The sequence below is a fragment of the Mytilus galloprovincialis genome, chromosome 5 (assembly GCF_965363235.1).
Source record: "Mytilus galloprovincialis chromosome 5, xbMytGall1.hap1.1, whole genome shotgun sequence".
NCBI classification, from domain to species: domain Eukaryota; kingdom Metazoa; phylum Mollusca; class Bivalvia; order Mytilida; family Mytilidae; genus Mytilus; species Mytilus galloprovincialis.
In genome coordinates, this window is record NC_134842.1 from 92,132,951 (window position 1) to 92,146,119 (window position 13,169).

The following is a 13,169-nucleotide window of genomic DNA, read 5'->3' on the forward strand; positions in this document are numbered from 1 at the left end:
TGTCTTTATGACCTTCAACCCAGGCAAAATAAATATACCGTATTGATCTAGAATAATTGGAAAGCAAGAGGTTTCGTTTGGCCTTGATCATTCATGGAAATATATGTGTGACAGCTTGATATAAAATATATACTTCCTAATTCAGTGCGATACGCATATTTATTATAAAACTTTATTTAGAACTGAACAGCTGGGGGTTGCATCATATATGGTATTGTTGACCATAATATTATATGACTACCCTTTTAAAAAATTATAACAATCATAAGATAACTATTTCACCAACAGCATATTGATATTATTTATACATCTCTATTGGTAGAATGATTAATTTTACTTGATAAAAATATAACAATGAATCAGAATTAGGTTTTGTTAACCTTTAATTAGATCCTTGAACATTAGGCGGCCTTTTTTAAATGGGGTACACAAAAGAATGTTCAATGAAAGTTATTGCGGAAAAGACACTTAATTGTTTGATACCAACTTATAAACACTTTCAACAACTTAAAAAATACACAATGATATTTCAGACAATACTCACTTTTCTTTAAAGCGAGTGATTGCTTGGTTGTTACATGTAGCTTAACATCTTGGGATGCATTCGGTTTTTTTTTTTTTTTTTGGGGTTTTTTTTTTAATCAGAAGATTTGAGTGAACTATCTATTCGCATGTTATTCAATAAATTAATTCAGTAAAAAGTTATAAGAAAAAAAAAAACATTTGTACGGAAGCTTCCTATGTTTGCGTTGTAACGCAAACCGTTGCGATATAACGCAAACCTTTGCGTTTTGAGGCAAACCTTTGCGTTAAACGCAAACCTTTGCGTTAAACGCAAACCTTTGCGATATAACGCAAACCCAAACTTTGCGTTATAACGCAAATGTTTGTGTTATAACGGAAATATCTTGTTTCAATTGTTCATTAAGTTTTGTATATATGTCCGTCTGTCATTCATTTCGGATGTGATTTACTAGTAGACAAAAAAAGAAACATACATACAAGGCCAAATCATTATAATAAATATGCATAGGAATAATGGAATACTTGAAGTGCAATTATACATAAATTAAGACTGATTTGTGCATCAGAAAAGTATATAATTTAACAAGAAAATAGATATAGTTTAGTATATAGTCATATTTAAATTGAAAGATCAAAAATAATGTCATAAAATTGTGAAATCTCCAAGTCAAATAGACAAAATGATCTTTCTGCTTTAAAATGAATTATTAATAAGGAAACATTTTTTTCTCAGAATATGATCAAGATTCTTTGATAGAAAGTCATTGAATTTTCATTTCAATATAATGAAGTATTTTTAAGATGCTTGGGTAGCAATTTGAAAAGAGAGTACATAATTTTATTAATAAAACATCTTAATTCTATTCATTTATTGCCAAAGGGTAGCTTGTTTGAATCTAACCTACTTTACACAGTTCTCAAACGAGATCATACTTTGGAAGTATATTTATATTCGGTAATAGCTATATTAGCAGGGTTGATTTTTTTCTTAGGTATAACCTCAATTTACTCAATTTTCTTTGTAATATATACTAGTAGTAACATGGATATCGTTTTGGGGGCCTTTATAGTTTGATGTTCAGTGTGATCCAATGCTCCGTGTTGAAGACCGTACTTTGGCCTATGATGGTTTACTTTTACGAATAGTGACTTAGATGGAGAGTTTTATTATTGGCACTCATACCACATCTTCTTATATTATTCTGCTCATAATTAGTCAATGATATGATATAATTATTCAAGCATTTTACTTTGCAATGACTACAAAGGTGATAAATTTTAATATATACAGCCTCCTCCATTAATAACTACTGTTTCCTTTGAATCTTTAATAAGAAATAAGATAAAACAAATGTTTGCGTTATATCGCAAAGGTTTGCGTTATAACGCAAAGGTTTGCGTTGTAACAGGTTTGCGTTATTTCGCAAAGGTTTGCATTATAACGCAAAGATTTGCGTTTAACGCAAAGGTTTGCGTTATATCGCAAAAGGTTTGCGTTATAACGCAAAGGTTTGCGTTTAACGCAAAGGTTTGCATTATATCGCAAAGGTTTGCGTTTAACGCAAAGGTTTGCGTTATTTCGCAAAGGTTTGCATTATAACGCAAAGATTTGCGTTTAACGCAAAGGTTTGCGTTATATCGCAAAAGGTTTGCGTTATAACGTAAAGGTTTGCGTTTAACGCAAAGGTTTGCATTATATCGCAAAGGTTTGCGTTTAACGCAAAGGTTTGCGTTATTTCGCAAAGGTTTGCATTATAACGCAAAGATTTGCGTTTAACGCAAAGGTTTGCGTTATATCGCAAAAGGTTTGCGTTATAACGCAAAGGTTTGCGTTTAACGCAAAGGTTTGCATTATATCGCAAAGGTTTGCGTTTAACGCAAACATAGGAAGAAAAATTAAAAAAAATGTGTGGCGCTAATACGCTCCCGTACATTTGTCCAATAATTTACCCTACGTATTTGTTATCGTCCACACGAGACCTTATCGAGATTTTAAGAACAACACAAATTGGTTTACAATCACTTATATCTCAAAATGACAGGAAATGCAATATTAAAATTGAAATTGAAATGTATAATGGAAATAATTTATTGAGTTATTTCGTTGTTTAGATCTGATGCACTTGATAACCTTTAAAATGACAATTAATTTTGAAAAAAATAAAGATTTCAAACGTAATTGGTTGGAAACGTGTTTACAGGAGTGTTGTTTCCACGACGATTATAGTAAAGTGTCCATGCATTTTATTAAAAAAGAGAAGATTTCTGAAGAGAATCACGAGTTCACAATTCGGTGAAAGACAACAAACGATATCAGAAAAGAAAGAAGACAAAAACGACAATCAGATAAATACAGGTTGTATAAGACTAAAAGTTGAGCAACTCAAACCCGCTATTATATCAACTTTCCGTTTTCATGTAATTATAATTTAAAACATTCAAGCAGCATAATTACGAGTCACATGATTATCAAACTTTAAGTTAGTTTTCTTAAGTATTGGTTTGAAGTTGTCTTAGGAAGCACGCAATTGTAGTCATAGATTTTAAACATTCATTTTATTGAGAAATGCAATAATTTTAGAATGCCTTACGACAGCTGTCAGCCAATCAAAAACATGGGTCCGGATGGAACATTCAGTGATAAATTGTAATTATTCATGTATTTATTTATTAATAATTTAATGTGGGATGTAACAGGTATTCTGATTTGGATTGAAAGTGTTTTGTCTGTCAGCTCATAGACATAATTTTATAATGTGACTGTGACGTCATTAACGTTTTTATCGTGCTTCACTCTATTTTAAGATTAAATTACAAGGAATGACTGTTATGATTTTTCTGTCTATTTAAAAATAACATAACAATGTGAGGCACAATTTTAAATAACACGCTACGCGGGTTAGTCAGTGTGTACAACATTTTTTTTATGTTATTTCTTCATAGACAGAAAATATAATTACAGTCATTCCTTAATATATCAAAGCTTGTGTTTTCTATCAGGATTCCTATGTTCTAGAATATATAAGTGGCGATATGAGTAGACTTGGGGTTAGAAAAATCAGTCGATTCAATATGCTATCAATGCTTTTCTTGCACAAATTGAATATATGGCTTATCAAAATTGAAGTTGAGAAATGCGATGTGTGATCCAATTGAAAATGGATGTGCTGATCAAGCATATCAATGAAACGTTGCTTTCTCGTTAATTAAATAATATCTAAAGCACTAGGTCGTTATAATAACAATAGATTTGAAAGTTTAACCCTGTAATACATTTTTTTTTCGCTCATCAGTCGCGGTATTTGTAAAGTCTATGATAACCTGTATACATGTAAATGCTTAACACCACGTCTTATTTGCACTCGGATGTATAGTTGTCTCATTCATTTGGTCATTTCGGTCCGTGTAAAATTTTAATTCTTCTTATTTTATGTATATGTTAGCGGCAATAAGTGAAATTAGGCATTAAGCTTAAATCCTAGGCAATAAGCTAACGCCTAGGCATTAAGTTATTGCCTGAAATTTTCAGGCATTAAGCTTATTACCTGAAATCTTATGATGATTATTCATCCTATTGCCGAACATAATTTTAGGCAATAAGTGAAATCTGGAATTAATGCATATTTGGTGATTTATTCTTGATATAAAGGAGTTACTTAATTTATTTCTAATATAACATGTGTAAATATACATTCATTTGAATTTCCATTCTCAATTTTATTTGACAGATCTTCAAATTTAGTAAGTTTATTTAGTAATTTCAGCAGTTAAAAAACAGAATTTACACATACTTTTTTCATGTTTTTGAGATATTACAAAATATTAAAAAGATTTTAAAAAGGGATTGTTATAATCCAATTAAACAAGGGGGAGATTCTATAAAATGATTTTAATATTTATTTGAAAAAAATTTCACTTCACTATAGTCGAGCTGATTTAACTGGTCAAAAGTAGACAAAATTAAAATGTGATTATTTTGCTCACACCATTTTTCAAAAAAAATTTATAGGATAAGTAAGTTTTCTTTATTAACAGTTTCACAACTTGTGATAACAAAATTATTTGAACACAAATTTTTATCAAGTTTTCATATTTTTAGATTATTATTTTAATATAGATAACATATCTTATTAGTGATTTTATTTCCAGTCTCTTGTGGAGTGTTGTGACACTTCCATTTCAGCTCCCTCAAAGCATGATTTTACTGATTATATGTAAAATTTTAACTATTTGCAGTTAGTTTGTTCAATTCTTATATAAAACGTAGTTATATTTTTTACTTATGTTTTGTTTCATATAGTTTACAATGTACAAATTATTATAATTTAAAACTAATATTTATTTTCTAATAATAAGTCGGTTTTTAAATTAAAGTTGTTGGTAAAATTTGATACAATATTATTTTTTTTTTTCATTTGCTATTTTTTACGTCAATACGCGGTTAGGACATCCTAGCTAAGATAATCCTCAGATAGCTTCAATGTGCATCCTGAGACATGTCGTAAGTCGGTCCTAATTTTATCATAATTTCTGTCCTAGGAATATCTTATAGGATCGATCTTAGGACAGTTTCGATAAACAGGCCCCAGTTCTCATAATGTTATTATTTTACAAATATATTGTTCTTTAAATGAATAAATGTCTTTTATTTACTCGCATTTATGTTTTAGGCATTAAGCTTAATGCCTGCACATATTTTTCAGGATTTAAGCTTAAATCCTAGGATTTAAGACTAATGCCTAACATCATTTAGGCAATAGACTTACTGCCTAGGCGTTAGCTTATTGCCTAGGATTTAAGCTTAATGCCTAATTTCACTTATTGCCGCTAACATATACATGTACATAATCTATTTTCACCAAGTTTGTTGATGTCTGTTATTCATATAATAAGTAACGTTTTCCACCTAAGTATATATTTTTTTTACATTCTTACATCGTTAGAAAAAGATAGTTGGAACGGATTCGATGATATGTCTGCCAATTGTGTTCCTATCTACATTCTCTTATCGTTAGCAAAACATCTTGGAACAGTCGTCATTGCGTGGCTGGCGAGATTGGTCTTAAATCAGTCTGAAAGTAAAGTAGAGCATAATATATAAACCGCAAATAATCAGGCATCAGATCAAAACTAATGTTGGAACCATGTCAATAACCATCTAATAAATCATTTTATGGAATAGATATATTACATATAATGTTATTTTATATGTACATTAGTATCAAGGGTGGTATGGTAAGTATTAATAAACCCAAAATAGCACGGGATTGTGGTAAGTTTAGACGTCCTTAGATAAGAGCAAGTACTTCTAACCTTGACAGAATTTCCATGCCAAATAATTTTATTAGGGACGATATGTTGGTTGGCGGCAAAATAATCTAATTTAACTGATTTTTTTGGATTGCTGCTATTAAAAGAGGTTTTTGATCCAACAAACACATATTACGTGTGTGATCTTAATTCAAGTTATGAGGTTAAATGATTTCTGCAGTTTGAAGAATGAAGCATCCAAATATCTTTCTTACTTTAATGTTTCAATAACCTTATTTTCTGTGTCTGCGTTCACAGGGAAATTTCATTCAAGAGCGGTTCGCAAGAATCTAACACGTAACTCACGTTTTTACCTCAAACGAGCTTATACGTGAAATTCCTGTATATTGATTTCAATTAAAGTCATAAGAAACGAGTAACCGGTGAAAAATAATGTTCTTCCAATTCTTGAACCAATGCATACAAACATCATAAACTTAGTCTTCTGTTCAAGAATTTTTCATTTTTTTCGCGTAAATTTCGTATAATCGTCATTTTTTTTCAATCGGTCAGTGTTGTTGTGAAAATATGGCAGGTAATTAAAGTTCGTGTTTTGAAGCCGAAGTTAAACGATTGTCACATGTTTGTCAACAATTAACAAAAAAGCAACAAAAAACATGGAAATTGAGCACGTGTTTAACATGTAAATTCAGATAATAGTTTATATTAAGGACATCCATGCGTATTGCGATCACCGGATTTTTACGAGATGGGTCACACTGAGGTCACTTTGCATACGGAAAATATGTCGGGGAATTGCTTCCCCTGGAAGGAAGCAATAAAAATAAAGTAAACTTCTTCTAAATATGAATAAATTAAAGAATTTTCTTCAGAAAAAAGTATATGTACATAAGTTTTATAATGTAAACTATCCATTGATTTATAAAAAAACCTATGCATTATTTTTTTTAATTTGAGGTTTCTTATGACTTTAAATTTCTCGTGAATCATCTCATGTAAAACTCACATGAATATCAAAAATATTTTTTAAAATAGCATCTTATTTTTTTTAATGTAATTAAAATCATAACAAACACTTATTTTATTTATTTTTGTAGTTCAAGCGTTTAAGTGAGATTCACATACTCTGAGTTCACGTGAATTCGTGAATCTTTAAATCCTTTATATAAAAGAATATGAGTGGTACACAACACTGTGAAAGAAAAAAACACAAAACAGCTTGTATTATGAATATCCCCAACAATAGACATTTGACTATGACGTATCCCTATAAACTTAAATTTGCCCGAAAAAAAATTGTGGTTAACTTCTATCACCATTTTTAGTTGACCCTCAATAAAATTTGTTTACCACAACAAAAACAACAGCATACATGTGCGTCAGGATATTAATGTTTTATACAAGTTTACAAGCTGATAAACATTTTAATATGTATCTTCAACTTAGAGGAGTGTTGTCGATACAATATCATTGTTTTAAAACATTCAAATTTTACTTGCATGTAAAGACACGGCCGACACTCGGCTAACCGAGAGATTGGTCAGTTAATCTATATTGAGTATGCGGCTATATGGGCGATTGGTCTGTTAATCGGGTTGGTTATACGTCTGTTAAGAGTAAAACGCTTAATTTAATGTTAAACTTTATTAAATATACAGATTTTTGGCATGTTATAAGAACAAAATCAAAAAAAGAAAAGTGTTTGACAAAATGATATCTATCATAAAACATTTTGCACTTGTAAAAACATTTCTTAGTCTGCGCAGTTTTCAGTAAAACTGAAAGGCGTCGCGCAAGTATGTAGTATTTATGCTTATACGCATAGCAATTATTTCAATAAAAGGCGAAACAAACAAATTTAGATATCATTTAAAGGACAAAAAATAGTACTGTGGTTCTAAAATATAAATTGACATTAGTAAATATTTCATAATTGTAAAATAACGTGAATAATACCACGTTTTAGTGAAAATTATGGGAATAAAGTCTATTAATGGGTTGGACAATTGAAATTGTGTCAGTTAAGAGTTATTTAGCCACGACAATAATTTTGCTACCTTTATATTTTTCCCTTGAAAAATTTAAGAATGAGATGTTCCTGAGTAAACAAAAATGACAATACGGTGCCAAAGTATTCAGAAAGAGCATTTTTATTTTGACTTTCTTTGCATCTTATTGAAGGGTGTATCACTTCAATATAGCGTGAATATGGCCACTGGAATAACATGATATTTGTCACTGGACGTTAAACTCTAATTCGTCAGCATCATCCAATTGGTTCTTATCTTCTATTACTTAATCATATGTTGTTTACAAATCACTCTAAAGAAGTAAACGGAAAGGAGCGAATGCAGCTACATTTGGTTATTTTAAGTTTCAATTCATTTTATTCCGTTTAGTTCCTTTCTACATAAGTGCAGAGGAGAACTACAGTTGTCTATGGTGGCCGGTGAAGTCTATTTCGCGTTTTAGCGATTTCGCCTTTCATATTCTATAGGACGAAAACGCGAAATCGCGAAAACGCGAAGTCGAAAACGAGAAATCGGTTTCGCGTTTTCGCGTTTTCGACTTCGCAATTTTGCGTTTTCGCCATATAGAATATGTAAGACGAAAACGCTAAAGCGCTATAGCGCAAAATGGCTTTAACCTGCCACCATAGTTGTCCGCATGTAAACTTCTAGAATTTGTCACCAATATAAGTACATCGCAATCCGTTACTGTTTCAGGTGTCATACCACCAATTACTCCCTCAAATTTAGAAAGTAGGCCTACTCGGACAAAAAATAGTGCATTTGATGTCATTGTTCACCTAAACTAACCAACAAATTTGCAGAAATGAAAGTTTTGTTGAAAGAGAAATATATTAAGACCATTTTAAGCCAAAATTTACCTGTTTGTGAGTTTGCATTAAAATTGAGGATTAATGCGCTCCATAGTATACTAATTTAAGATTTCCAGAAAACCAGGGGTTATTTTTAGTGGTACCTCCTTTCGGAAGCTCTCTTCTTTCTTATATGATTTTGAATGTATGTTGAAAATTGGCATGCAGAAAGGTGACACCTGAACGATTCAGGATATACCTAGTTTCTATGAAGTTAAACTTTAGGTAAAATATTTAGAAAGCTGTGAAAATTGCAAAATTTGGTTGAACAGATAGGGACTTTTAATTGGTGGTATGACACCTTCAACAGCCATCGGTGTTTCATGTATGTATTCTTAAACAAGTATTATTTTTCTCTCGTTTTAGCAATGTATCACTCTCTACTGTCCTTATATATTATTTTATATTTCCATCCAAATTTTCGTGTATACCATGAGGGTCCGGATTGGGGGTATTGTTTATTTCTGTATTCTTTAAATTGTTATGTCATTTTTTTCTATATTTCATTTATCTTGCTCATTATTCTTTCATTATTTTTCATATTTTGTCATCCCAATATATTTTACTTATTGATGTTTAGTTACATTACGACGTTTATCTCTGATTTATATACTGGTTACCAATGTAGATGACAAAGGAGTAGTTTGGCCTCAAATTTCAGGTTCATCTGACGAAAGATTTTGACCACTTTTTAAACACTTAAGTATCTATTTCATTTGATTCAATTAGTTTATGCGACATATTTTAACTGATTTAGTCATTAAAAACGATCCGAATCAAGCTTAAATATGAAAATCTACCAAATATGCCGAAAAATGTCACTTTTCAGATGGATTTTGTCAAAAATGAAAGTGGCCGCATCCGTGTTCATCCACAACCTTTATATATGTTATGTGTTATCATCAAACACAACTAGCATTTCAATATTAAGGATGAACACGAATGCGGCCACTTTCGTTTTACAAGGAAACCGTCTAAAATTTAACTGAAATGCTAGAATTATGAAGATTTCAGTAATTTAGCATGACTTAATGGTGCTACTTCCCGATATATGTACATTGTATTATCAAAAACAGCCCATATTTATGTAGCAGAAGCATTCTTCTGTCCAATAAATTACTAAAAGTTTACACTTTATCAATTTTGTAAAACTGCTATATTTTGGGGCCAAAAACGGGTCTTACTGGACCTACTCCTTTGTGTCATTCATGACAATTAAACAGAATCAACATGATATATGCGATCATTCTTGGATGAAATTTATATTACTTTAATATTACACTTTTTGAAACCATTTTTATCAATTTTCAATTTCATGTGTTGTTTCCGTATATGTTATGTTTCATTGCTCATGTGTTGTTTTCGTATATTTTAGCCACTCGTCTTGAGCCTACTCATTTGATCCGATAACACCCCATATAACAATAAAATGATACTTTTATTGCCATTCATAACAGACCAATTAACAGACCGGGTTTTATACAACCGACACATTAACAGACCAGGTTTTAAATAAAGATTGATTTATGTCACCAAAATACAGATTTTCGTGTAGATTTTTCACACAATAATATCAATATGGTTAACAAACATAATGCCTTTCTTTTTTCGATGTTCAAAATATTGAATGCAAGTAAATTTAACCAATGTGTCATTTTGTGTACATTTTATGTGTGTAAAATGTGTATAAATTTATCGATGAGTAACCCGCCTTTTCATTTTATAGATCGTGCATCGAAGCTAGAAAAATAATAATTACACTACTGAATGCAGTACATTGAATTGTTTTGTTAGACATGAATACTTTTTATGATGAAATTATATTTAGAAAGTTATACAATGAAACATGCTGAACTTTCAATGATTTTCTCGATAACACCTGATTAACATAATGCCTTTCTTTTTTCGATGTTCAAAATATTGAATGCAAGTAAATTTAACCAATGTGTCATTTTGTGTACATTTTATGTGTGTAAAATGTGTATAAATTTATCGATGAGTAACCCGCCTTTTCATTTTATAGATCGTGCATCGAAGCTAGAAAAATAATAATTACACTACTGAATGCAGTACATTGAATTGTTTTGTTAGACATGAATACTTTTTATGATGAAATTATATTTAGAAAGTTATACAATGAAACATGCTGAACTTTCAATGATTTTCTCGATAACACCTGATTAACAGACTTTAGCCAACCCGATTAACAGACCAACCGTCGATATAGCCGCATACTCAATATAGATTAACCGACCAATCTCTCGGTTAGCCGTGTGTCGGCCGTGAAAGAGTTGCCATTTTATTTATAAATTGATACCTTGTTGACACTCAGTGGCAAACAATTCACAAGTATTTAGGACGAGTAAATATTTTGTCTTGCAACAAGCCAACTTCTGACAACTCAAAGAATTGTTGCATGGGAGTGTGACAATTACCTGTATATGAAGCATTTAAAAACTGATTTGACATCACCATTGTGAACGACTGCCTGTTGATAAACCCTGCAAATACAAATTACCTCTTAAGCAAGTGTTTTATCTGCTGAAAAAGAAAATTCCAGGTGACCATAGGTCTGCACCAAAATCAACCTTTGGTATATTTATATTAATATGAAGTTTGACAACTTAAATATATCATTGATATCCTGCAAGAGCAGAATATGCATTTTGACTTATGCAGTTTTCATCACAACCGAGGCCGAATCATGTTTTCAACTGTCGACTCGGTATACTTTCTCCAATAGTATAAAATATAAACATTTCGACTACAGTAAAACTTATGCGTAATATTCCTCGTTATAAACGATAAAACACCAATTACAATAAAATTGAGAATGGAAATGGGGAATGTGCCAAAGAGACAACAACCCGACCATAGAAAAAACAACAGCAATTCATACAAGTCCAATGTCCTGCTTTTAAAGATCAAAACTGATACCAGTAGAAAGATTTTTTATCAAAATCTACAACAATCAAAAATCCATTAACTGTAACAAATGGAGCGAAATTTGTTACCACCATTTTATGGTCTAATTTATAGTCTACCCTTAAGATTTTTTTGACATTTTTCGATAAGCACTGTTAAAGTCAGAAGGTCGCTCCCAAAGACTCAATATAAAAAAAACATAAAATAAAACAAAATCCCTAACAACCTACCCTAACTTTGTTTAGATATAACTGGAAGCACACATACTGTTGTTTTTTTTTGGTCTAAGATTTTTTAGATGTGTAACCTAAGGGAGCTACCATTTGTTTTTATAGAGGGAGGGGGAATGGAGAAAGAAATTTAAGAAAAGTCAGGACAGGAGTTTTTAATAAATAAAAAAAAGGCAGGATGTCATCTTTTTTGTTAAAAAAAGTCAGGATAAACTAAGCCTCGGTGTTGTATTAGTTCACAGTCTCGTTCGACATAATGGACGACGTCAACTATGTTGTCTTTGTAATCTTTCCAGATCATTTATATTGTCTATGCTATTTCACTATGGCATCTATGTTGTCTGTGTTATCTTTCCGTGGCATTTATGCTGTATATATATATATATATATATATATATATATATGTATTATCTTTCAATGTCAACTATGTTGGCTTTGTTATCTCTTCATGCCAACTATGTGGTCTATGTTATTTCACCATGTCATCTATGTTATCTTACCATGTCATATATGTTATCTTTGGCATTGGCGGATCCAGGGGGGATTCAGGGGGTTGGAACCCTCCCCCCTTTTTTTAGACGATCAATGCATTTGAATGTGAGCTTATAGCTGGAACCCCCCTTTTAAAAATTGCCTACCATGTCATATGTTGTCTATGATATCTTACCATGTCATATATATGTCTATGATATCTTAATATGCCATCTGTGTTATCTTACCATGTCATATATGTTGTCTATGTTATCTCACCATGTCATCTGTGTTGTCTATGTTATCTCACCATGTCATCTATGTTGTCTTTGTTATCTCTCCATGTCAATTATGTTGTCTTTGTTATCTCTTCATGTCAACTATGTTGTCTATGTTATGTCACCATGTCATCTATGTTATCTTACCATGTCATATATGTTGTCTATGATATCTTACCATGTCATATCTATTGTTTATGTTATCTTACGATGTCATCTATGTTATCTTACGATGTCATCTATGTTATCTTGTCTTTGTTATCTCACCATGTCAACTATATTGTCTTTGTTATCTGTTCATGTCAACTATGTTGTCTATGTTGTCTTTGTTATCTCTTCATGTCATCTTTGTTGTCTTCGTTATCTCTCCATGTCAACTATGTTGTCTTTGTTATCTCTTCATGTCAATTATGTGGTCTTTGTTATCTCTCCATGTCATATATGTTATGCTACTATGTCATTGATGCTATTAACCTTGTCATCTATCTTGATTATGTTATCTTCAGAAAATGCATTTTCAGTGAAAAGAATAAAAACAAGGAGATTTCATTATTGCCAATGAAACCAATATGAACTTAAAAACAAAAA